This window comes from Amblyraja radiata, chromosome 7 (assembly GCF_010909765.2).
Source record: "Amblyraja radiata isolate CabotCenter1 chromosome 7, sAmbRad1.1.pri, whole genome shotgun sequence".
NCBI lineage: Eukaryota > Metazoa > Chordata > Chondrichthyes > Rajiformes > Rajidae > Amblyraja > Amblyraja radiata.
The window spans coordinates 68,800,699-68,827,987 of NC_045962.1; the positions used below are offsets into that span (position 1 = coordinate 68,800,699).

Here is a 27,289-nt window from a genome sequence, read left to right on the forward strand (position 1 = left end):
TAAGTCTTGTATAATTTATGTTCAACATGTTATTTGTGTTGTCTCGGTCTGCGTGCCCATGATGCTGCTCCAAGCATTATTTTTGTTGTATCTGTCCCTCAAGCTGGAAAGGGTACAAAGAAGATTTACGAGGATGTTGCCAGGGCTAGAGGGTCTGGGACTCTATTTCTTGGAGCGCAGGAGAATGAGGGGTGATCTTATTGAGGTGGATAAAATCATGAGAGGAATAGATCGGGTAGATGCACAGTCTTTTACCCAGAATAGGGGAATCGAGAACTTGAGGACATAGGATTAAGGTGAGAGGGGAAAAAAATAATAGGAACCTGAGGGGTAACTTTTTCACACAAAGGTTGGTGGGGTATGGAACAAGCTGCCAGAGGAGATAGTTAAGACAGGGACTATCCCAACATTTAAGAAACAGTTAGACAGGAACATGGATAAGACAGGTTTGGATGGAATTTAGTGAATAACTGAGATTTAATTCTTGTGTTTAGAACTGTGATCGACAAAATTACATATAGCAAGTATCCATAATCATCAGAATAAGGAGACAGGCAGAGAATTCTGCTGATTTCATAAATCAGTGCGACAGGATGTGGTCAGATAGTTTTAGCCATGGCTTTACATCCTTTCAAGAAATTGGACACTTCAACAATACAGCATGTCTCCCAGTACTGTATTGAAATATCAGCCAGATATTATTTCATATCATGGAGCAGGCTTGAACATTTAAGCTTCTGACAGTGGTAATTAAGACAAATTAACACTTGTAGAGATTAGGTTAGGTAGTTACAAAAAAAAGACAACAAAAATAGGGCTTCCAAAGCAAAATTGTACACAAATTAAAATATAATAACACCATAATTGTTATTTGTCTTCACGCTGTCAATATTCACTGCTCAACATCACTGGTAGAGAAAGATGAAACCAAACCATATTTGCTTTAGTTCTTAGCAGTAAAGATGCACTGTTATAATATATAATCTTCTTCTAATTTCACATCAATAATGACGGTATCATGTTACCAATTGAGCCAACCATCAATGTTCTGTGTTTGAATTCCGTTTTGTATTTTAATTGGCTGTTTCCTGTTTCCCAGACTCTTTACCCACTGCGGTAACAAATCAATAATTTAAATATTTCTGTTTACTATTTCCCACCAATAGACAAAAGGCAAAACACCAATGCATGCTAAGATTATGTGTAGAAACCAATTACTTTCCACTGAGACATAAGTATTGCCTTCTGGTGTTTTGGGAACCTTTCAGTTCTCTGTGTGGATTTTCTGTAGGCATGATTATATTTAGTTTCACAGAAAATATTTTACAGGTTATGAAAGCTTCTTTACACGACAAGGCATTATTTCTGTAAAACTTGCACCATGTTGCATGTTTTAGACCATTTATTAATGTTAACCTTTTTCTTACATGTCGAGTTTTTCCAAATGATGCCACCATTTCCTTCAAAGAAAGCTTCTGTTTTCGTTTCATGTGATCAGTTGGTTAAAACTGATTGAATGGTGATCATTATAAAGGGAGAAAGAACAGAAGAAGCAATAAACTGTGCATGCCCATACCTTAATTACTAATACCCATGTCCCTGCTTAGTAATATACCTGTATTGTTTACTGGATTCAATGTAGAAAGCGTTCATAAATATGTTTTATAAACGTTGTTCCTGAAAAGTAAGGCATTCACATATCTCAGATTGCCATATACACTGTATAAAACGGGCTCCCAATGGCTAATTAGTTAACTCCTTGAACACCTGATGATGCTCATAAGCGGCGAGAGAAAAAGGCATTTCAATTTACTGCAAGCAGCACCGAAGTAATGTTCTTACAGTGAGACAGTACGAATGAGCCAAGTGCCAAAGAATACACTTTATAGACACAAATAATCGTAAATTAGCAATGTCACCTTTAGGAGAAGGCATTTTTTATTATTGTTAGTGAGGCTGGTGAGTAGGTTTGATGTTTTATTCTCCTGGGATTAAACGTCCCAGTATGTCAGAGCCCTATCTCTATCAGCTTCACAGAAGGGAGCACAGCCAACTTGTTCCCATACTTCTCCGTGATTGATAGCAGATGGCATGGTTTAAAATAAACCTATCCATTAACAGTACTCAATGTTTCTACTCAAGGCATTTACAACTGTCTGAACTGCTGCAGAGATTCAGGCAAGGGTACGCAGTGTGCGGCTCATTTTATCTCTAACAGCTGCACAGGTGCAAATTTTGCCCAGATTATGCATGTTCGATGAAAATTTTCATTAACTTTGCCTTTCCTACTATCAAGCTACATTCACGCTCCCAGCAAGGGATGCATGTTGATGACTTATTAGTGAGCCAATGATCATTTTGTAATTAGTTTTGTTGTTTTGTTTTCCCCGACTCGTGGAAGAAGTGAGCTTGTTTCCATCTTGAAAATCCTTTCCAATTTTTAAGCATGGCTTCTTAAAGCAGTGCTGTCTCTTGATCTATTAAAAAAAATGTAAAAATAAATAAAATTGATGCCTCTGAAATCTCCTATTTTTTTGTCACAGATTTTTGCACAGCAAGCCAGAGCAAATTGAATCCTCCCAGATCTCTTTCAATGTGTGTCTATATGAGACATCCTGCACACTGATGGTGCAGTTTAGTTTAGAGATACAACAGGGAAACAGGCCCTTCGACCCACCGAATCCACACCGACTGGCGATCCCCGCACACTAACACTATCCCACATACTAAAGGGCCTGTCCCACTTGGGCGTCATTTGCGCGTCATTTACGCGACATCATTTATGCGTCACGGTGCATTACGCGCGCGTCGTGATGCGCACGTCAAGTCAAGTCAAGTCAAGTTTATTCGAGATTCAAGCAAGGGTACGCATGGTGCGCATTATGTGCGCATGATGCGTGGTGACGTAGGTAGTGACGCGCGGTCGCGTGCGGCGCCCCAGGATTTTGGGATGTACAAAATCTTTGCACGCCATCTGCGTGACATGCAAATGACGCCCAAGTGGGATAGGCCCTTAACACTATCCCACACACACTAGGGACATTTACAATGTTACCAAGCCAATTACCCTACAAACCTGTATGACTTTGGAGTGTGGGAGGAAACCGGAGTACCTGGAGAAAACCTACACAGGTTAAGGAGAGAGTGTACAAACATCATACAGACAGCACCCATAGTCAGGATGGAACCTGGGTCTCTGGTGCTGTACGGCAGCAACTCTATCACTGCACCACTGTGTCGCCCAGTTAGATATATTGTTTATACTGTAATAGGGGGCCATGAAGTGTTGTCACAGCTTAACAAGACTTTAAAACAAATGAAAACACATAGATATAGTATAGAGATATAAATAATAATTGTGGCGGCACGGGGGTTGAGAGGTAGAGTTGCTGCCTTACAACGCTTGCAGCGCCGGAGACCCGGGTTGGTTCCCGACTACGGGTGCTGTCACATTCACTGAGTTTGTATGTTCTCTCCGTGACCACTTGGGTTTCATCTGAGATCTTCAGCATCCTCCTAAACTCCAAAAACGTACAGGTTTGTAGGTTCATTGGCTTGGTATAAGTGTAAATTCTCCTTAGTGTGTGTCAGATAGTGTGTCAGGTAAGCTACGAAGGTAAGCTAGCCAAGAATATATAGGATACGGGGATACAAGGGAAATAGGGAGAGGGCAGGAACGCGGTACTGATTCGGGATGATCAGCCATGATGACATTGAATGGCAGTGCTGGCTCGAAGGGCCGAATGGCCTACTCCTGCACCTATTGTCTATTGTCTATTATGATAGTATTGAGAAAATCAAACAGTGTAACTAGCTAGATGAAATATCTAATTCAAGATACAATATAATCCATTTTTTAAATACACGTGAACTGCCTTTTATCAAGACCAAACCTATTGTCTTGCTTTGATGGTAAAAACCAGCAATTATACATGGAAAACTTTCTCAAACCATGGAGGTCCACCCTTCCCTTGACTGCCAAGGTGTTTCTGACACTACAGTCCATTGCACGATTCTGCTCCCTCTTTGTCTGCAAGGACCTTGGACAAAAATGAGTATCCGTTCATATCTGTAGGTATTGTCGGACTGCAGAGAAGACAGGTGAATAACTTGTCTCAATATGGGCGACACCGTGGCGCAGCGGTAGAGTTGCTACCTTACAGCACCAGAGACCTGGGTTCGATCTTGACTACGGGTGCTGTCTGTACGAAGTTTGTATGTTCTTCCTGCGACTGCGTGGGTTTTCTTGGGGAGATACAGTTTCCTTCCAAACTCCAAAGATGTACAGGTTTGTAGCTTAATTAGGCTTTGGTAAAATTGTAAATTGTCCCCTGTGTGTAGGTTAGTGCAGGATGATCACTGGTCGGCGTGGACCTGGTGAGTTGAAGGACCTGTTTCCGCGCTATATACCAAAAGTCTAAATTTGTAATGTTTTCATCAAACTATTTGTGTTTGCTCTAACGATGGTTGTTTGTGAATCCTTTTGATGTTTTAATCAATGTATTGCTTTTTGATTATTTTTGAATGCCAGGGATATTAAGAAACACTAAAGTAAGCACCTTGACAGCAGTGGCAGGGATGATTTTTGCAGGCCTGTTAAAGATACTCAGAGGTTCTTGTCCTCCATCCTTGTCCAGTTCATTGGCTATATTTAAAAGGGAGTTAGATGTGGCCCTTGTGGCTAAAGGGATCAGGGGGTATGGAGAGAAGGCAGGTACAGGATACTGAGTTGGATGATTAGCCATGATCATATTGAATGGTGGTGCAGGCTCGAAGGGCCGAATGACCTACTCCTGCACCTAATTTCTATGTTTCTATGTTTCTATCTGTTTCTGGCTGCACCCATCACTTGATGCATCATTGGAAGTCCCATTAATATTCTAAGGTTTTATTACTCAATTCCAGCACTGATTCCATTAGCAAGATCAAACTTAAAGATGTTGAGCAGATGAGCTTGAACAGGGAGGGATTGCATACGATAGACAACAGACCCCCGTTAGGAACATCCCAACATATCCTGTTTCCTTGGCATAGATTCAAGCCAATGTAATTCTATCTAATACTAGGCTAAATGGGATCTGTTGGGTCCCAGTCACACGGGAGGCCTTGTCTCCCAACGCGGGGGGGGGGGGGGGGGAGGGGGTTGTGGGAGCGGGGAGGTTGATGGGAGGGGGGGTTGTGGGGGTAGGGGATTGTAGGGGAGGTGGGGTTGTGGGGGCGGGTGGGTTGAAGGAGCAGGGGTGTGGGGCCGGGGGTGTCTGTGGGCGGGGAGGGGTGTGAGAGGCGGGGTGTGTGGGGGGTTGGGGGGAGTGGGGGGAGGGAGGTTTGTGAGGGTGTGGGTGGGGGGGGTGGGCGGCAGGGTGTGTGGGGGGGGGGTGCTTGTGGGTGGGGGTGGGGGTGTTTGTGGGTGGGGATGGGGATGTGGGGGGAGGGGCTGTTGTGAAGGCGGGGGTGGACGTGTGGGGGAGGGGCTGTTTTGAGGGGGGGGTGGGCGGGGGTGGGTGGGTGGGGGAGGGGGGTTTGTGAGGGCGGGGGATGGGTGTGTGGGGGGAGGGTGGTTTGTAAGGTGGAGTTTGTGAGGTCGGGGGTGCGTGTGGGCAGGGGGTTGTGTGTTGGAGGTGTGTGGGCGGGGGGGTCGTGGTGTGTGGGGGTGGATGTGTGAGGGCAGGGGGCCTCGTGGGGGGGTGTGTGGGCAGGGTGGGTTGTGTGGGGGGGAGGGGTGCATGGGTGGGGGGTTGTGGGGCGAGAGGGGTGTGTGGGCAGGGGGGAGTGAGCTCGGAGAAAAGATGGGGGAAGATCTATAGGGGAGAGGGAGGAATCACGTGGGAGGAGGGAGGATCCAGCGAGGGGGACCAGAGGGGTAGTGGCTGGAAATGGCGGCGCGATGGGAACTCACAGCGGGCGCTGGTAGCTGGGCGTTCTCCTCTGCCGGGAACAGAGGCTTCACTTTCCGTTTGGCAACATTTCCGACTGGGCTGGGCTGGGTCTCCGACTCTGGGCTGGGCTGGGCTGGGCTGGGCTGGGTCTCCGACTCTGGGCTGGGTCTCCGACTCTGGGCTGTGTCTCCCACGCTGGGCTTGGTTGGATCTCTGATGCTGGGGCTGGGCTGCTTGGGGCTGGGCTGCTTGAGGCGGGGCTGCTTGGGGCTGGGCTGCTTGGGGCGGGGCTGCTTGGGGCGGGGCTGCTTGGGGCGGGGCGGGGCGGGGCGGGGCGGGGCGGGGCGGGGCGGGGCGGGGCGGGGCGGGGCGGGGCGGGGCGGGGCAGGTCTGAGCTCGGCTGGGCTGGGCAGATTCGGGTCCCTCCGAAAGTCCGGTTGGAAACCTCCGCCGGTCATCCTCAGCTCCAGTAAAGACGCGATGGTGCAGGAAGGGGCGGACCGTCCCGGGGAGTGACGGGAAAAGACTACTCTGCACGCCACTGACTGGCAGGAGAAGAGATCGATCTGCGCACACACGTTTTTAAAGATTTTTACTTTTACCACATTCAACCGATCGGAACGAAACTTGGTACACGCGCAGCACAGAAGAACGGTGAGTGAACTGGTGAAAAATTGTAGCGCTATCGCGAACCGTTTTTGCGCAAATAGAAAGACCACCAAACCGGAAGATAACAAGATCAGTTTTAGTTATGTATAGATAACGATGGGAGACCTGGTGGTGGAGGGGGGAAGGCGCCGAAAATGAAGCGAGACACATATGGGGGGGGGGGGGGGGGGGGGGGGGGAGGGGGGGGAGGGGGGGGCAGCGACAACTGGCAGGACCAGTTGGACTGGCCCCACGTCCCCCAACCCCCAAGATTTCCGCCCTTGCGTACAACCCAGTAGATTCTTATAGCAGACTTCACCTAGGCAGTACGCAAGTGTTGCCATGTTTAACACTGACAAAGTTACGAAAGTTCACTGAACAGTCCTATCTACTGCCGGCCACTGCACTTGGCTGCAGGCCTTCCTCCGCCCCTGTCGCCCCCTCTGTCCCCCCCTCTGGGACAGAGGGGGGCGACAGGGGGGAGGAAGGCCTGCAACCAAGTGCAGTGGCCGGGAGTAGATAGGACTGTTCAGTGAACTTTCGTAACTTTGTCAGTGCTAAAACATGGCAACACTTGCGTACTGCCTAGGTGAAGTCTGCTATAAGAATCTACTGGGTTGTACGCATGGGCGGAAATCTTGGGGGGTGGGGGACATGAGGGCCAGTCGCCCCCCCCATGTTTTGAGAGGTGGGGAAAATTCCCCCCCCCCACCCCTCCCCATATTTTGTGACCTGGGCGCTACAGCCAGTCCCAGGTCGGCTCGCTTGCCCCAGGTCTGGCAGTAGCGCCCAGGTCACCTGTGTGCCCCAGGACTGGCTGTAGCGCCCAGGTCACCTGCGTGCCCCAGTACTGGCTGTAGTGCCCAGGTCGACCCGCCTGCCCCAGGACTGGCTGTAGTGCCCAGTTCGGCTCGCCTGCCCCAGGACTGGCTGTAGCGCCCAGTTTGGCTCGCCTGCCCCACACTACAAAGATGTGCAGGTTTGTAGATTAAGTGCTTTGGTAAATTGTAAATTGTCCCTAGTGTGTCGCATGGTGTACGGGGTGATTGCTGGTCGGCGAGAACACAGTGGGCCATAGGACCTGCAGTTCCCAGGTCGCCTGCACACCCAGGTCGACTCGCCTGCCCCGGGACTGGCTGTAGCGCCCAGTTCGGCTGGCTGGTCTGCCTGTAGCGCCCAGGTCTGGCTGCAGTTCCCAGGTCGCGAAAACGAATTGAAAAAAAATATGCCTGCGGGCTGGATGATTTTGGGTTACGGGGTGGATCCTGCCCGTGGGCCATAGGTTGCCGACTCCTGTCCTAGATGTTAGGTCTCATTGTGTCCCCCCATGTTTTGCAAAACAAAGCATTTCACTGCACTTAGGTACATGCAACAATAAAGTATCATTGAATCATTAATTTGAATTAAATCGTTGAATCTTGGTTTTGCACGCTTAATCTCACTTGGGCTATGGACACGAAAAGCTGCACAAACCAGCAAAAAAACAAGTTCCTCTGGTTAGGTAGTGACCATTAGGGAATCAAAAACCATGACTCTAGCAAAGAAGCTGTACGATTCTAGATTCTCCCAGAATGTTATCCAGATTATGTTCCAAGATTTGTTGATAAAATCTGCTCACGGCAAATTGAATAAAGCTGCTCTATTTCTACTACTATGTAGGTCCCTGGCAGTGGCTGTTTTTTTTTAATGTTGTATATGTAAATCTGATGAATGGAATTTTAGTCATAAATGTTGGAGAAATAGTCAGTACAGAATGCAAAAGAGAGACAGCTGGCACTCTTGAACAACCAATGAAAATGTTTTAAGGTTAAATGTGACATTTTTAGCACCAGTATTATGCCTGTGTTCAAAATGGCGGGGCGAAGGTGTCAATAAAAAATGTCGGTAAAATATTTAAAGTTATTTTTAAAGTACGTTTTCCTCATTGCTTATCTCAGGTCTAAATTACTGGTCCGGATCGTCTGGATAAATGAACACAGTTTCAGATAGAATTGTGGGCATTTAATAACATCCCTTACTGGCATCAAAGCACTGGTATCAGAAGGTACACATTTACGGTTATTAAACTCTACCACAATCTCATTACAGTACGCTGTAGGAGCAGGAGTAAGCTGAATAAGGGGTAAGCCATTTAGAACGGAGACGAGGAAACACTTTTTCTCACAGAGAGTTGTGAGTCTGTGGAATTCTCTGCCTCAGAGGGCGCTGGAGGCAGTTTTTCTGGATACTTTCAAGAGAGAGCTAGATAGGGCTCTTAAAGACAGTGAAATCAAGGGATATGGGGAGAAGGCAGGAACAGGGTACTGATTAGGGATGATCAGCCATGATCACATTGAATGGCGGTGCTGGACCGAAGGGTCGAATGGCCTACTCCTGCACCTATTGTCTATTGTTCTGTCTTGTCCACTTTGCTATTCGATCCAAATATCTCTTTTTTTCTCTCAGCCAACAAACGCAATGATACTTTAAAATCGATTTCTTTTCTCAATCTATCCGGCATGCTTATAGTTCTGTGAAATTTGCAACGGCATGAGGCAGCGCAAGGAACCTAGATTTGTTGTGGCAATCATCTCAAAATCTACAGCACGGATACCTCTCAGGTGCGGTGAAATGCTGTCCAGAATTTCTTTAACTCGGTTGTAATGATGCTTAATTTTTGGAAAAAAATCTATCAAAAGTAAATGTTAAAACAAGTGAGCTGCTATTGCAAACAGCAACAGTTTTAAATAGTGTGTTGCAAAGGGTTACATGAATGGGTGGATAATCCAAGAAAAATGTAAACAGATGTTTGGCTCAATTAGTAGCACTGCTGTCTTTGGACCAAGGCATTGAGAATTTAGCTCTAACTAACATTGATAGGCGGCTGTAGGGTTGGGAGAAGTCCACTAATGAGGGGTCAGTTCTTTCATGAGACATTAAACTGAGGACCTGGTGGAGAGTGAGAAATGGATCTCGAGTGTCAAACCATCACTGCCTCAGTGCAGAAGGCACTTCCCCGGGGGATATAAGACAGTGGATCGGAGGACAGTCGGTCAACAGCTCATCAAGTTAAGCCACCGTCTAGTGTGTCTCCTAGCAACACTGGTAAAGTTTAGGGAAGATGCTGCCAGATTGCCCTTTGGGCTGGAAAATGGTTTACATCGAAGGGACAGAAACAGGACTTAAAATATTTAGACCAAATTGACATTGTCCCTAATGTGCCAGTAACCCCTCTTTGCTTTGGACAATATATTTTCAATAAGCCTTCTCCATGTCAGGTATCATATTTTATGGAGTCACAGTATAAATAAAGTGGGCATCACCACGTCAGGATCAGTTTTTCTCCTTAAGAATATAATATAAATTTTTGATCACATTAAACATTCATTCAATGGCTCAAAGCTTTCTGAATAAACATTGCAAAATGGTGACTGCCAGCTGATGATGACAATGTTTGAAGTACTACATATCACATCATTTACCGGAAATATAACTTCCTTCTCCAGTACACTTGAGCAAACCAAATGCATTTCTGGTCTCTAAGATTTCCCTTACTCAAAGTATTCCAAAAACTGGAGAAATGTGTTTTGTTTTCCCACCACTCACCAATCCCATTTGGTGATGTAATTCTATTGGGAAAATTAAGGCTTCATGACAAATCAGGCTGTGTTTCCTAGACTTGGCCCTTAGCTTTGCCAAAAATCATATTTTATTTCATCAGTCACAACTCCTGAGAATTATTCGTAAACTGAGCAACAGAGTGTCAGGGAAAGGTAAGTAAAATTTATAAAAGAAACTGCACATCTGCTTAGTCAACATGAGAAACATGAAATCAGTTTTGGTTTGGCACACAGCTGTAAAAATTCTGCTTCCACAGCTTATGACACATAAAGAAAGAATGCAGGACTCTCCATTCTTAATTATTTGCTTTGAGAAAGAAAACATATTTGCAGATTTTTGCGTTGTTACCACAGAACTCGGTGGAAATATTTGCCGCAGATATTTTATTCATATACTGTTGGTTTACTTTGGAGCAAATGCAACGATTTTATAACACATGGGAGTTCAGGGGTGAGAAAATTGTATCAGATCATAACATTCTCATGTTCTCTTCCCTTTAACCCCTCTGCAACACTCCCTTCCGAATCAATAGCATTTTATGCCTTGAGTCTAGTTTCATTTTCAATTGTTTTATAGAGAGGGTAAGGGTGAATGATTTCCAATAGGCAAGAATGGGCTGCAAGGATGTCATATTAAGATAGGGTTTTGTCTTTTTGTTTGAGAATTAAATAACATTGTTCTTCTAAAGCCAACACACCATGAGCTACAGACTATGCATAGTCCTTTAGGATAGGCCATTCTTTTGGATAGGCAAATAGAAGTGCAAGGAATAGAGAGATAGGGATCACGTACAGGCAGATGAGATCAGTTTATCTTGGCGTCATGTTCAGCAGAAACATTGTGGGCCAAAGGGCCCATTCCTGTGCTGTTCTGCTCTATAGGTTGACAGTCTGAAACATAGAAACATAGAAACATAGAAAATAGGTGCAGGAATAGGCCATTCGGCCCTTCGAGCCTGCACCGCCATTCGATATGATCATGGCTGATCATCCAACTCAGTATCCCATCCCTGCCTTCTCTCCATACTCCCTGATCCCTTTAGCCACAAGGGCAACATCTAACTCCCTCTTAAATATAGCTAATGAACTGGCCTCAACTACCTTCTGTGGCAGAGAATTCCACAGATTCACCATTCTCTGTGTAAAAAATGATTTTCTCATCTCGGTCCTAAAATACTTCCCTCTTATCCTTAAACTGTGACCCCTAGTTCTGGACTTCCCCAACATCGGGAATAATCTTCCTGCATCTAGCCTGTCCAACCCCTTAAGAATTTTGTAAGTTTCTATAAGATCCCCCCTCAATCTTCTAAATTCTAGCGTGTACAAGCCGAGTCTATCCAGTCTTTCTTCATATGAAAGTCCTGCTATCCCAGGAATCAGTCTGGTGAACATTCTCTGTACTCCCTCTATGGCAAGAACGTCTTTCCTCAAATTAGGCGACCAAAACTGTACGCAATACTCCAGGTGTGGTCTCACCAAGACCCTGTACAACTGCAGGGTCTCGACCTGAAATGTCACCCATTCCTTCTCTCCAGAGATGCTGCCTGTCCCGCTGAGTTACTCCAGCATTTTGTATCTACCTTCAATTTAAACCAGCATTTGCAGTTCTTTCTTACACACCGTTCTGCTCTATGTTCTATATGTTTGTAAGCCTATTAAGTATTTGGAGATTTCTTAAAGTTCCATTGCTGACCTTTCATGAAAAGGCAGTTTGTTCACTGCTAAGTTGCATTTTCCAGACTTCCCATACCTCTAGATTAGAAGCCCATGACAAATCCTGAAACCAGTTTCTTCAACTCCCACTTTCCCCATTTCTTCACCACTGATTGTAGGTTTGAGAACACATGAAATATATTATCATCGCCAGAGCTCTTCGCTTCCCTGACTTTTTTTCCTATGTGAGCTATACTTTACCAAAACTCCGTAACTTCTTTCCAACTTCTCTCATGAACCATCATTTTTTAATCTATGGGTTAATTTTATTCGTTCCCTCTAAATTTCTCTCTTGCATCAAGACCATACTATCTAGAGTTCTAGTAACCCCTGCATCTGCTCTCTCTCCATCCCCCCCCCCCCTCCCCTCCCCCCATCAAACAATGGACCATTCAATGGACCATTCTGGGCTCCCCCTTTCCTTGATTATCATTGCATTTTGCATTTCTTCCGTACATTTGTCCTAAATACTGTCTATTCTCAAATTCCCTTTTCCCCACAATAAGTCTGAAGAAGGGTCACAACCCAAAACGTTCCCTGTTCCTTTTCTCCAGAGATGCTGCCTGACCAACTGAGTTACTCCAGCTTTTGGTGTCTCTCTATGGTTTAAACCAGCAACTACAGTTTCTCCCTACACTATCTAGAGTTATTTCTGCCTCTGCTGTTTCAAGACCTCCAAAGAAGATTATGTTCCCAGCGGTTATCAAGCAACTGATCCATCCAATCACCAACTAGAGAGCGGTGCTGACCTACCATCTACAACATTGGAGAATCTCGGACTATTTTTAATTGGACTTACTGGACTTTATCTTACATTAAACATTATTCCCTTTGTCCTATCTGTACTCGGTGTGATTGTAATTATGTAGTCTTTCTGCTGACTGGATAGCATTCAACACAAAAACATTTCACTGAACCTCGGTACACATGACAATAAACCAAATTAAACTAAAACTAAACCTATTTCTTTTTGCAAAATCTCACTACTTTAAAAATATATAAAATATTTAGATGGCAGAGTGGCGTAGCGGTATAGCTAATGCATTACAGTGCCAGAGGCCCGAGTACGATCCTGTCTACGGGTGCTTGTCTGTACGGAGTTTGTATGTTCTCCCCGTGACTTGCGTGGATTTTCTCTGAGATTTTTGGTTTCCTCCCACACTCCAAAGATGCACAGGTTTGTAGGTTAATTGGCTTGGTATAAATGTAAAATTGTCTCTCGTGTGTGTAGGGTTGTGTTAATGTGCGGGGATCGCCGGTCAGTGCGGACTCAGTGGGCCGAAGGGCCTTTTGTCCACGCTATATCTCTAAACTATACTAAACTTAAAATAGTTACCTTCTTAGTGCCTGAGCATAACCGTGTCCTGTGAAGTTTTGTTCATTTTCTGATTTTCTCTTAAAACCGTTACCTTCTTAGTGCCTGAGCATAACCGTGTGTCATATGAACTTTTGCTAATTTTCTGATTTTCTCTCTCCCAAGCCATTCACACGTGGAAAGGGCATAAATGTTTCAGGTCGAGGTTATTTTGTCAGAATCCCTATTGTGCACCCAGCCAGGAAGGATCAGAGGTGGAAATTCAAGAAATAATTTACTCACTGAGCTCATAAGGATAATTACAGTCCCGATGAAAAATCTATGTCCCTTTCCACCAATACTATATGATGGTCTATGTCTTTTCAAAAAAATTATGTTTTTACTTCAGATTTAGTTTTTTTTTTTTCATTTTCACATCCACCAATGTTTCCTGGGATATTTAAAAGGTACAATACAACTACAAAATGTTGGTGGGAAGTTCTAATCAATATCTGGTTACCCTTCCAATTTGGGTGTTGTAATATGGGAAGTATGGGCCAAATAAATAGGGAACAAATATGTTCTCATAAAATAAAAACTATTCTAGTATTAATGTGACATCCATCAGGTTCTATTCGAAAACTGAGTGCATTGCTGCATACACAAATCTGTAACTCTTTAAGCAAAGAATAAATACTTTCAGCAAGTGTTGAAAGAGGTTGATTTGCAGTAAAAACAATTGGAATTTACATAGCATCAACACTGTTATGGTTCTCAAACCTTACCACAAGTGTTTTATCAGACAGAATGGACCAGTGAATAAAAACAGGATATGTGGAGAAATGTGGACCAAAAAATAGATTGGAGAACCGTTTTCAAGGAAAATCCCTGAGGGGAGACAGTGAGGAAGGGAATAACGAAGTTTAGGACCCAAGCAAACAAAAGCAAGGTGAGCAATGGTAAACTATGGATTCATGAGGTTCAGAAATGGAGAAAGACAGGAAGTGGTTACAGAGGGCGGCCCAGTGGTGCAGTCATAGAGTTGCTGCCTTGTTTGGTACAGTACCAGAGACCCGGGTTCGATCCTGACTACGGCTGCTGTCTGTACAGAGTTTGTACAAACTCACCATGACCTGCGTGTGTATATATTATAAAAAAACATTTAAATGGTTGTGGGTGACCATCCATTTGAAAGCCTTCTTATGTAACTTCAAATTCAATCCTGACTCTGTACAGAGTTTGTACGTTCTCCCCGTGACCTGCGTGTGTTTTCTCCCGGATCTCCAGTTTCCTCCCACACTCCAAAGACGTACAGGTTTGTAGGTTAATTGACTTGGTATAATTGTAAATTGTCCCTCGTGTGTGTGGGATAGCGTTAGTGTACAGGGATCGCTGGTCGGCACGGACTCGGTGGGCCAAAAGGCCTGTTTCCACGCTGTATCTCTAAACTAAACTAAACTAACATTATTTATCCCCTCATATTTAAACTGTTACATAACTGCTTCAAGAAGCAGTCCCCTAGGATATGACATCAACAGAAGCTGCCTGCTTTCCATTCTGCACACTGGTACGACAGTCATTTTCAGGCTTTTTTCGAACTTGACACCATTTCCCAACTGGTGAAGATCCTCATGGGTCAGTAATGGGATCCCTGGTATGGATGAATAGGCTAAATTTTCAAAGCTCAGTTCCCAGCCTTAGTACAGTTAGGGATTTTGGCAACACAATGAATTGCGGATGCTGGGATCTTGCATAGAACACAATGTACTGGAGTAATTCAGTGGGTCAGGTATCATCGCCGGAGGACATTGGTGGGCCACATAGAGGGTCGGGACACTCCTTCAGACCCTGGCACTTGGGGCAGGTCTTTTTTTAACTCCAGGTATAGGACTGCTATGCAGAGGTACCTCCTCATTAACTTCTCAACATGACTGGCAGGGATCATTCTAAGGTGGATGGCGAGGCAAATCCACCATATTTCTGAACTCCCATTTCAGTTAAAACGTACAATTTTTTTTTTTTAAACCTTGCATAGTTCACCGGATTTTTGCTTTAGAAAGATAGAACACATCAATAAAACTGGTGCACAGAGTTTATGTAAAATATAAAAACAGACCTTAAAAAAAGTTTTCTTGAAATTTGAACATTGCAGATTGTTTATACATTGAAGGATAGAAGTCGTTCTCACACCAATATAAAACTCCTTCAGTGAGTACAGAAGTTGATGAAATGAACCATAGTTCTGTATGGTTGATTCTCCTTCACAGTCAGCAATCAGATTTGACAAAGTATATAATTTTTGCAGATGCCATGTGACAAAATGTATATCATATGCTTGCAAAAGTAATTGTGGTACACAAAGGATTAAAACTTCTAAAATGTTGATTTAAAGCACAAATGCGAAAAGATTCGAACTGATGACATGTCTGAGGTATGTTCAACGAAATGTGAAAGTGCTTTTTATTTAATAATGGCAAACGGCTTATGTGAGGACAATGAAATAAGAGACTTCAATTTTAAAAGGAGGAGGAGGCTTGTTCTGTGCCCATAGTGTGGTCTGACCTCAACTCATTGCTATGACCAGCTGTTGGGAAGTATATGGGTGTAGTCCTGGGTTCCAGCACAACCGAGTCATTCAGGCCCCACATGAGCGTCATTAATCCAAGTGGAAGTTGTGGTTTGGAACAGATTGCTTGTTCTTTAAAATAAAATTTCTCTCCCTCTGTGTGTGTGTGTGTGAGAGAGAGAGAGAGAGAGAGAGAGAGAGAGAAGGAGAGAAGGAGATATGAGAAGAGAGAATAAGAGAGAGAGAAAATAGAGATGATAGCTAGCGCTTAGTAGTCCTAGAGATGAGGACGTAGAGAGAGGAGCAGTAGTCTCGAGAGAGATATAGAGAATAGATCGACTTAGTCCTGAGAGAGAGAGAGAGAGAGAGAGCTTTCTTCCTCACATATTGGATTTGGCAAATAACTTTAAAATAATTTGGGGGATATTTTTCTGTCTTATCCAATTAGCCCCAACTTGCGGCAACACACTTAAGTTTGGTTATTTTTGGAACTGGATACTTTGTTCTACACAATGTGCGCGACTCATTTACAAATTTGGTGCAATCTACGGCAGGATGCTACTGGTTTACCGGTCTGGTTCATGTGATCTTCACCGTCACCAAAGAAGTGATGTGTGAGGGAGAAATGTAACTTGCAGCCTTTGTCAGCTTCCTCACGTAACATAGTCATTTTTCTACTTTAAAGTGAGAACATCTGGTAACACCTTGGGGTCAGTCATGCTCTTTGCTAATGTTGCAACAGAAGAGCATTGAGCAACAATTTAGTTGCAGTACTGCACTTCTTGAGAAAACTTTACTTCTTCAAACACTTTTTAAGTGCGGTCACTTTTCTTTTTTTCTAATGGTCAGCTGTAAGACGAGGGGATCTTACGGAAACCTGACCATTATATATGAGCAAATTAGTTCACAGAGCAGACTTCGTTCTGGGTTTAGTCCAGAAATGGAATGGATTCTAAAGTTTCCAGTGGAAACCCTAACAAATCAGCTATCTGCTGTAAATCTGATACAGTGCATTCTCTCAGGAGCCTTGAGTTTATTACCAGTATTACACTGGACTGGAGGAAGTGTAAAACAAAGCTTTCCAGTATTTCCCAGCTGTTATGCTATTTTCATGCAACGCAAATGCCAACTCAGTCACATCTGTATCTGCTGATGTTGCCCCTATGACATATGTTCTGCATCTGACCTTATGTGCAGCTAGGGCTGTGATTTTTCCCTCTCTACTTTTTTTTTCTGTCCTGCCCTGCTGTAAATTCAGAGTACAAAGTAGCTCAACTCACTCTCCTAGCAGTATACATCTGCTCTCTTAAAGCAAACTGAATTTGCTCGAGGTTTGGTTATGTGCTTTTAATTTTTGAAATTCTTTCTGACTCGGGAAGCGATCAGCTGCAGTGGAAATGATGCTGTATAAAACTGGCTTCATGTCCGTACATATCGAGATGTATGAAATCGGCTAGAGTTGCCATTATTGATGCCATTTCAATAAATCTTTTTGTTGATCCAAAAGATTAACATTAAATAATGATTTTCATGACATTCCAAGTACTGTACAGATAATTACGTACTTTTGAAATGTTGCAACTTTATAAAACTTTGGTTAGGCTGCATTTGGATTATTTTGCATTTCTGGTCACCCCATTCGAAGAAGGATGTGAAGGCTTTGATGAAGAGGATACAAGAGGTTTACCAGAATGCTGCCCAGGTTAGAAAGTATTAGCTATAAAAAGAGGTTGGGCAAATTTGGATTGTTTTCTCTGGAGTGTCAGAGGTTGAGGAAAACTTTAATAAATAAAATTATGAAAGGCATAAATAGGGAAGGCGCTCAGAACCTTGTTCCCAGGATGGAATTGTCAAAGACTAGAGAACATAGTTTAAAGTTAGAGGGGAAAAGTTTGAAGGAGATGTGCGGGACAAGTTTTATTGTGCAGAGAGTGGTGGGTGCCTGGAACACACTGCCAGGTGTGGTAATGGAAGTAGTGGTGTTTACGAGGCTTTGAGAAATGCACATGGATATGCAAGGAATGGTGAAATGCAGGCAGAGGAGATTAGTTTAACTTTGCACCATATTTGGTACAGGCATTATGGGATTTACATTCTAATAGAGGCATAGAGTCGTAGAGTCTTACAATGTGGAAACAGGCCCTTCACCCCAACTGGCTGTCACCAACCAACATATCCCATCTACACTAGTCCCACTTGCCTGCATTTGGCCCTCTAAACCTGCCCTATCCATGTGCCTGGTCAAATGTTTCTTAAACCTTGCAACACCACCTGCCTCAGCTACGTCCTCTGGCAGTTCATTCCTTACGCCTACCCCACTCTGTTTGAAAAAATTACTCCTTAGGTTCCTATTAAATCCACAAAATGTTACTGTTATAAACAAGGAAAATCAGACGCCGAAAGGCCTGATTCCATGCTGTGTTGTTTCTATTACAGTGCTCTTTCCAAAGCATTTATAAATTGAGTAAAGATGAACAATGTATTTATTTTATTCTTTTTGATGATGCCTGGACCTACAACGCACATTCCTGAAACTCCAGTAGTGAATTGGGAAATAATTAAAAGATGACTTTTCAAATTCAAAATGCCTGATGTAATGCCTGACAGCAGTTAAAAAAAAAAGATACAATGATTGTCTCCTGTGAAACGTTATGAAATTTGCAGGCAATGTGAACAGCATGATTGATACTTGGTCTACAAAATTACCATCAGAAACTTATATTGAAACCGATCACAATCCCACTGCCACTGATTATGGTAATAACTGTCCCAACTATTTATCATTGTTTAGCATTGTTTCACCTTTTTTATGTTTTTAAAGTTGTCTATAAGCATTTATCTCTATTCTAATTGTGTATTTAAAATGTTCTTTTGAAGATAATTATCTTTTTTACATTTAGTTGCTTAAGTGCTCAGATCTCTTAAGGACAATTAAATTTTTTGTTGTGGATGTGTTGGGCACCTGAAGAAGGGTTTCAACCCGAATCGTTGCCTATTTCCCTCGCTTCATAGATGCTGCCTCACTCGCTGAGTTTCACCAGCATTTTTGTCTACCTTGGATTTTCCAGCATCTGCAGTTCCTTCTTAAACAAGGCAAATAAATCTGCTGGGCCTGATCAAATATATCCCCGGACATTGTGGGAAGTTAGAGAAGAAATTGTAGGTGTCCTGGCGGAGATATATGAATCATTGTTAGACATGTGTGTCGTGCCAGAGATAGGAGGTTGGCTAATGCTAAAGCAAATGCCTTCATTAAAGAAGGGCTGAAAAGAAAAACCTGGGATCCATCGACCAGTAAGGTAGGAAAGTTACTGGAGAGGATTCTGAGGTTAAGATATACATGCATTTGGAAAGCATTGATTAGGGACAGTCGGCATTATTTTGTGTGTGGGAGGTTATATCTCACGCCTTTGATAGAGTTTGTTGAAGAAGTAACTAAGGTTGATGAGTGTACAGTCATAAACATTGTCAATACAGACTTCATCAAGGTCTTTGATATGTTTCCACATGGTAGGCTGCTTTGTGAGATTAACTTACATACGTTCCAGGAAGAGCTAGTTAACTAGATACAGAATAAGCTTCATGATAGTAAGCAGAAGGTGGTGGTGGAAACTTGTTTTTCAGACTGGAGGCTTATTGCAAGTGATCGGTGACTAGGGATCAGTGTTTGGGCCATTGTTGTTTGTCATCTATCTGAACTAATTCTTGATAAAGCAGATCTAACATCTGCCACCGAGATGTATGGGACAGAGCCAACGAGGGACAGGGGGGACTTGCCTACGTGGAACTTTGTTTGTCTGTTCTTGCCTTCAATTTTGGCTTGCAGCCCGTGATGGCATTCAGATCCTGCCAGAATCACTTGGCATCTGCTTGGTTAAAATGAGTCTCCAACTTGTTTTAGAATTCTCTCATGGCATCCTTGACAGCCTCATGGACATCATGATTCACCATGTTGTACACCCTTCCTGAAAGCCTTGCATCTGAAGTTTAGTAGGGAATTAATCTCTCCGTTTGTGCAAGGTTTCTGGTCAGGATAGAGCCAGAATGTCATCGTCAAGGCATTTCTTGATAAAACTGGTGACATAGAAACATAGAAAATAGGTGCAGGAGGAAGCCATTCGGCCCTTCGAGCCAGCACCGCCATTCATTGTGATCATGGCTGATCGTCCCCTATCAGTAACCCGTGCCTGCCTTCTCCCCATATCCCTTGACTCCACTAGCCCCTAGAGCTCTATCTAACTCTCTCTTAAATCCATCCAGTGATTTGGCCGCCACTGCCCTCTGTGGCAGGGAATTCCATAAATTCAAAACTCTCTGGGAGAAAAAGTTTTTTCTCACCTCAGTCTTAAATGACCTCCCCTTTATTCTAAGACTGTGGCCCCTGGTTCTGGACTCGCCCAACATTGGGAAATTTTTCCTGCATCTAGCTTATCCAGTCCTTTTATAATGTTATATGTTTCTATAAGACCCCCCCTCACCCTTCTAAACTCCAGTGAATACAAGCCTAGTCTTTTCAATCTTTCCTCATATGACAGTCCCGCCATCCCAGGGATCAATCTCATGAACCTATGCTGTACTGCCTCAATCACAAGGATGTCCTTCCTCAAATTAGGAGACCAAAACTATACACAATACTCCAGATGTGGTCTCACCAGAGCCCTATACAACTGCAGAAGAACCTCTCTACTCCTAGACGACCTAGATATATTCATTCAGGCTGGGTGCGGCGGCCTTGAACATGTTCCAGTCCACCGACTCACGGCAGTCCTGGAATAGACCCTTGGCCACCTCAGACCACTGCAGTGTTTTCTTTTTGTCGATGCCTCATACATCAATCTCTGTCTATAAGCCACCAGAAGCATTGCGGATAAATGATCAGACTGGCTGAAATAAGAGTGAGGGATGGAGTGAAAGGCGTACTTGACGATGGTGTGGCAGTGAGGCAAGAAGTCAAGAGGTATTTGTGGAATACGTACCTGAAGTTAACTTGAAATAATATGTTGGTGAGCCAAGGTGGAGAAACATAAGTGGACATTCATATGGAGCATAAAGAGTGACCAAAACCAATTGAGTTGAACTGGAAACATTGTACTATCCTAGTTCAGATTAGAGCCCCCACCCCTTTTTTAAACTGGTCAGAAATTTCAAGATGCCAAATTACTTTTCTTCTTATTTTCCTGTGCCTTTCAAATTCATACACTAAATTTGCACGATATTAGTAGTATTTTATGTGTGTAATTTTAAATCAATATAATAGAAGCATTGTTTATTTTTTTAATGAAGCTCTGCAATGAGATAATAATAATGGAAGGACAAGAATATGTTCATCTGCAATTTGTCTCCATTATTTTGGAATTAGGCAACATATATTGAAAATTGTCTTCTGAGCGAGAGTGGGCATAATTGTGTAATTCTACTGTTAATCAAGCCTTGTGACTATTGCTTGAGGTGATGAACAATCATTGAAAGAACATTTATGTGAAATTATCCTCCGTTTCATGCATTCGTGGCAAATATTTGCTCCTTAGCTTGGTAGAAGTTACTTTAGTTGATATAATTAGTAAATCTTCTGCACTTTAAGTCATTTTTTAATTACAGTGGCGTTGCATTATATACCATGGAAATATGTCCTTCGGCCCAACTTGTCCATGTTAGTGCCTACCTGACCTAGTTCCATATGCAGGCTGCTTGCTATGAGAAGTACATGGCCTGTACTGAGGTAATGCATTGGATGGAGAAGATTTGTAATTATAATCATAATTCTAATCATATTTTATTAGCCAGGTATGTTTTGCAACATACGAGGAATTTGATTTGCCATACAGTCATACTAATAAAAACCACCAGAACACACAAAATACATTTGAACATAAACATCCACCACAGTGACTCCTCTACATTCCTCACTGTGATGGAAAGCACAAAAAAAGTTAAATCTCTTCCCTTCTTTGTCCTCCAGCAGTCAGGGGCCTCTAACCTTCCGTTGACGGGATGATCCTACTCATTTATCTCACACTTTCACTATACAGCTTTATTTTCAGGTTATCATGAATATTTGCTCTTATAAAAATTCCAATACCCCAAATAGTTCTAGGGTTGATGCCAAATTTGATTCAAAATGACCCTATGATTCCTCTTGGGACAGCTTGCAATGTTAGAGTTGTAAATACTTATTTTATTTTCGAATTACCTTGATTGATTGACAGATACAGCATGAAACAGGCCCTTCAACCCACTAATTCCACACCGACCATTGATTGCCCATTCACACTACTTCTATGTTATCCCACTTTTATACCGACTCCCTTCACACTAGGCGCAATTTATGGAGGCCATTTAATCTACAAACTCACATGTGTTTGGGATGTAGGAGGAAACCAAAGCACCCAAAGGAATCCCCCGTGGTTACAGGGAGAACTTGTGCAAACTCCACACAGACAGCACCCGAGGTTAGGATCAAACCCAGGTCTCTGGCACTGTGAGAGCAGCTGTGCCACTGTGCCACACTGGATGGGTACTTAAAAAAAAATGATAGTGATGGGGCATCAAAGAAAATGGTGCACAAATAAATCATTCCTCCAATTGCTGTTCTCAATGAGACGTTCAAAGCAAGACAGGCTCAAGGCAAATAGAATCTTGTACACAGATCCAAGACCAACTGCACAGCAATCTTGCTTATATTTGAAAAGTGGATTTTCTTACTTTGTGGTTACATGGCAAAACTGTACAAGATTGATGGGAAACTCCTATACTGCAACGGAGACTAGCAGCTTTATTCAAGATATCTGTAAAAAGGTAATCATTTGTTCTGACTGGAACTGAATCATGCCAAGTGGAATCCATTCAAATTTACTTTAACTTTTATGCTGTTTCTGATGTCAGTAGGAAAAATAACTGTTTAGGAACATTTGTAAAAGTGCATAATTTGAAGTCTTCTGAAAGCCCTGTAAATTGTTAGTCCCCATAGAAATCACTTTCAATTTGGGTCAGGATGCCCTGAACAGAATGGAATTCCCCGGGGCTTGTGCTGAGAGCTGCCCTTGAGTGAAGTGAGAGATCACAGAAGTATTAACTTGTCTACACAATGTATGAGGAGAGATTCAACGTCCAGCTGAAATCAACAGGAGTTTCAAATCAATCATTTTACAGCAGCCAGATCTGAAACTCTCACAACCCTGAAAATTAAACAGTGGAGTATTTTACCATCCAATTACCAGAGAAAAGTCTTCCATACTGATAAGTTTGCTATGTTTTTTTTCTTCCAAATTCAGACCAACTGCAAAACTGCAGTGCTGATAGAAACACAGTGTGAATCACAGTCATGATGGCATTACTATTTTGATATGGGTTGTGCGATTTGTAGAGTCCAAACTTTTAATACTTGTCACCTGGAGACAGCTGCTGACCACTTTCCAGAAGCACACACGGTATTTACTTCACAAGCAACAATTTCAACCGGGTTTCATTATGCATCATGAAAACTAGAAAAGGACCATTTTGAGTCTGGAGTTGGGGAAAAGGTTCGAAGTGGCAGTGAGGAAGAAAGAAATAGAATGGAAGTGAAACCAGGTTATATTTAGTTCAACAGCTTACTCAATCCATACCAATGCTGTGCAATCCTTCCCAGAACAAAAACTTCTAGAAAACAAAAGGCAAGTTTCACAAAGTTAAACACAGCCTGCATTATAACCGCCAATTAAGATTTGTGCATCATGACAAAAATACAATTCAAACTTCCTTAGGTTTTGAAATGGACAAAAACTCTTAGATCTGCTAACTTGGTTAAAATTATCTCAAATGTAGCCCTAGTGCCCCTAAATGCAGGGCTTCAATTATATGGCCCAAGTTATAAAGATAATCTTAAATTAAATTGGATGTGTTTCCCCTGTTGCAACAAAATAGAATTTCCAGTGGTAGTATTGCAATTAACTTTTTTGGTGAGGTGCGGGGAAAGTGAGGGAAAATTTTGAACTCATGACTTGTGCACCTTAAAGCTACCTGCAGAGAATCATTGTTAATAGGTGTAGGAAAGGTTTAATCAAAATTAGAATCATAGAGTCATAGAGTGCTACAGTGTGGAAACAGGCCCTTCGGCCCAACTTGCTCATACTTGCCAACATGTCCCATCTACACCAGTCTCACTTGCCTGCATTTGGCCCATATCCCTCTAAACCTGTCCGATCCCATGTACCTGTCCAAATGTTTCTTAAACATTGAAATAGTACCTGTCTTAACTAGTTCCGCCGGCAGCATGCACCCACCACTCTGTGTGTGAAAAAGTTACCCCTCAAGTTCCTATAGAATCTTTACCTCCTCACCTTAAACCAATATCCTCCAGTTCTTGATTCCCCTACTCTGGGCAGGATGCTCTGTGCATCTACCTGATCTATTCATCTCATGATTAGATACACCTCTATAAGATCACCCCATCCTCCTGCGCTCCAAGGAAAAGAGTCCTAGCCTGCTCAACCTCTTCCTATAACTCAAGCCCTCGAGTCCTGGCAACATCCTCATTAATCTTCTCTGCACCCTTTCCAACTTGACAATTGTTCTCCCTTTTTAAAAGGACACGTGTGTCATTGGCAGAGCTAAATAAGAGCAGAATAAAAGTGTTACGAGCATATGGATCCCGCTGAGTTACTCTAGCAGTTTGTGTCTATCTTTGATGTAAACCAGCATCTGCAGTTCATTCCTGCACAGTACTTGTACTTTCTCAGAAATCTGAGAAGATTCAGCATGTCCATGAAGATTTGCTCAAACTTCTGCAATGCGCTATATAGAGTATTCTGATGTAATGCATTTGTGCCTCTTCTGGCCTTTGCTCTCCTTCTGCATGCCTAAACCTGCAGGGAGTGTGAATACGTCATAGGTTTTCAATTCCTTCCATCTAGTCCATCTTCATGCTGTGTTGCATTCGGAACGATGGAAATTACGGTAATGATGCCAGTATCCCTGGCCATTACATTTTCTCTCTTCTACCTTTTAGGAGTAAATCCAGGAGCTTAAATGGCTTCTTGCTCACTGCTATCCAACTCCTGAACCAATCCCTTCATTCACACACTTTTCTGGAGGTGCTGCCACATGTTCAGTCTTTACTCTACCTCATTCGGTTATTCTGATGTGCTTTAATTATTATTATTTTTTTTTTGCACTACTACAATCTTGTGCCATGCTGCTGCTTTGCACTCATCGTTGCATTTATTGTTGTAGTATTATTCTGAATGTATACTGCTTACTCTGTGAATTTCCTGTGAATTGGGAATTGCAATGCACCAACGTGTATGTGACATTAAACTAATCTAATAATTGCTGTACTTGATAAGAACATAAGAGCAGGCATAGACCACCTTCAAGCCTGCTCTACAATTCACTCTGATCAGGGTTGATCAATATGATCAACTTATCTTCTCTGCCAGTTTAACATTGCCCTCAATACAAATCTTCCCCAGTTTACAAATGCACACCCCCACATGTACTTTAGCTAGAAATGTTTCAATATCATCAACCTTTGTTCAACAGAACTGCAAAGAATATAGATCTAATTTATTTGTCTGCTCATGTTAGGGCAATCCTCTCATCCCTAGAATCAGCCTAATAAATTTCTTTTTAAATGGTTCTATTGCCAGTATATCCTTTCTTAACTAAGGGTAGAGGATACAGAAGTTTCAAAGCGCACACCACCAGCTTCTTTATTTCTGGTGTCAGGCTTTTGAATGGTACTTCCATAAGCTAGGGTACTGTTTAATTCACCACTACTCAATTGCCAACATTGGACTTTGTCTATGGTGCACCACAATGCTGAGAACTATATCCTGCAGTCTGTATCTTTTCATTTGCTCTACCTATTGTACATCAGTTTGACTTGATTTTATTATCTGATTTGATTGGATACTGTGTAAAAAAAAAATCTTTTCACTGTATCTCGTACCTGTGACTATAAATGAATTTAAACTTAAACTTAAACTAAAGGGGTCTAAAACAATGCACAGTTTTCCAAGTGTGGCCTCACCGTACCTGGACAATTGTAATGATACTTTCTTATTTTTAAACTCCAACCACCTCATAAGAAAGACCAATCTGAACTCCAACTTTGCAATGCATGCCAGATAGTATCTTGTTTAATTTGAAAGCTTAAGTCGATAGTAGCAATGATTTATATCTCAGGGTTATTTGGAGCAACATTTCACTCCAACAGATTAACTGAAGATTTAGAAATGTATTGTTTGCTGTGAAATTAATTTGATTGATTGACTGTTCATTCTGTTTGAAGACAACATAACCACAGGACAGCGAAGATTCTTTTGAAGCAATGCCTGATAGCAACTAACATTGGTTCACGACATACAACTTTTGAACATTACTAAATCATTAGAGTAGTTTTCTTTAATATCAGAGGTGAGCACCGTTACTTTGTCTTTGCCTTTGGCTACAACAAACAAAAGACAATTGCAAAGACATTCATTCCTGGGGTTGGTATTGTATTCTGTCTTCAAAATATGGAATAAATTTAGCAGGCAGATTATAATGCAATGTCACTCTTTCATAGCATGCTCTAATTCCATCTACAGGTTTGCAGCAGTACCACTGTAGTGGGACGAATCACGAACAATGACGAGGTTGTGTACAGGAAGGAGATACAGAATTTAATTATATGGTGTCAGGGATATAACCACTCCCTCAATGTCAGTAAGATGAAGGACTAACAATGGCCTGTTTCCTTTATCATCGTTACTTTTTTGCACCTCAAAAAGGCTGCCAGCATCATCAAGACCTCAAAAAGGACCCACACCATTCTGGCCACACACTCATCTCTCTGCTGCCATCAGGTAGAAGGTACAGGAGCCTGAAATCTGCAACATCCAGGTTGAGAAACAGCTCCTTCCCCACAGCCATCAGACAATTAAACACAACTTCAAACAAACTCTGAACTATAACAGCCTATTGCACTTTATGTGTTTATTTATGTGTGTGTATATATATATATTCCATGGTATATGGTCACACTGATCTGATCTGATCTGATCTGTATTTCTGCCTACAATATTCTGTTGTGCTGCAGCAAGCAAGAATTTCATTGTCCTATCTGGGACACATGACAATAAACTCTCTTGACTTGACTTATCTCTCTACATCATCGTCTATATCTCGCATTTCCCTTATCCCTAACCAGTCTGAAGAAGGATCTCGACCCGAAACGCCACCCATTCCATCTCTCCAAAGATGCTTCCGGTCCCACTGAGTTACTCCAGCTTTTTGTGTCTATCTTCGAATTAATTATAGACTTCAGGAAGCATGGTAGAGTCCATGCCCCAATCGACATTAATGTTGCCGCAGTGGAGATGGCTTCAAGTTTCTTGGCATTAATTACTAATGACCTGTCGTGGAATAGCAACATTGGTGAGACAGCCAAGAAGGCACACTAACTCCTCTACTTCCTATGGAGACTGAGGAAATTTGGCATGTCTCCAATGACTCTTACAAACTTCTACAGATGCATCATAGAATGCATACTGTCAGGTTGGACACTGTTCTGCCCAGGACCACAATAAATTGCAGAGTTGCAGATGTAGCCCAGTCCATCACTCAGATCAGA

At 42.6% G+C, this 27,289-nt stretch overlaps 1 long non-coding RNA gene across 2 annotated transcripts in view; it reads right to left on the minus strand.

The window, feature by feature from the left end:
• Positions 1 to 1,896: 1,896 nt before the first annotated feature.
• The window catches only part of LOC116975519, a 103,195-nt gene continuing 77,802 nt past the window's right edge, over positions 1,897 to 27,289 (minus strand). For both annotated transcript variants that reach the window (XR_004412644.1, XR_004412646.1), the window contains exon 4: positions 1,897 to 2,477. This is a non-coding gene — a long non-coding RNA (uncharacterized LOC116975519). The remainder of the gene's footprint in view (positions 2,478 to 27,289) is intronic.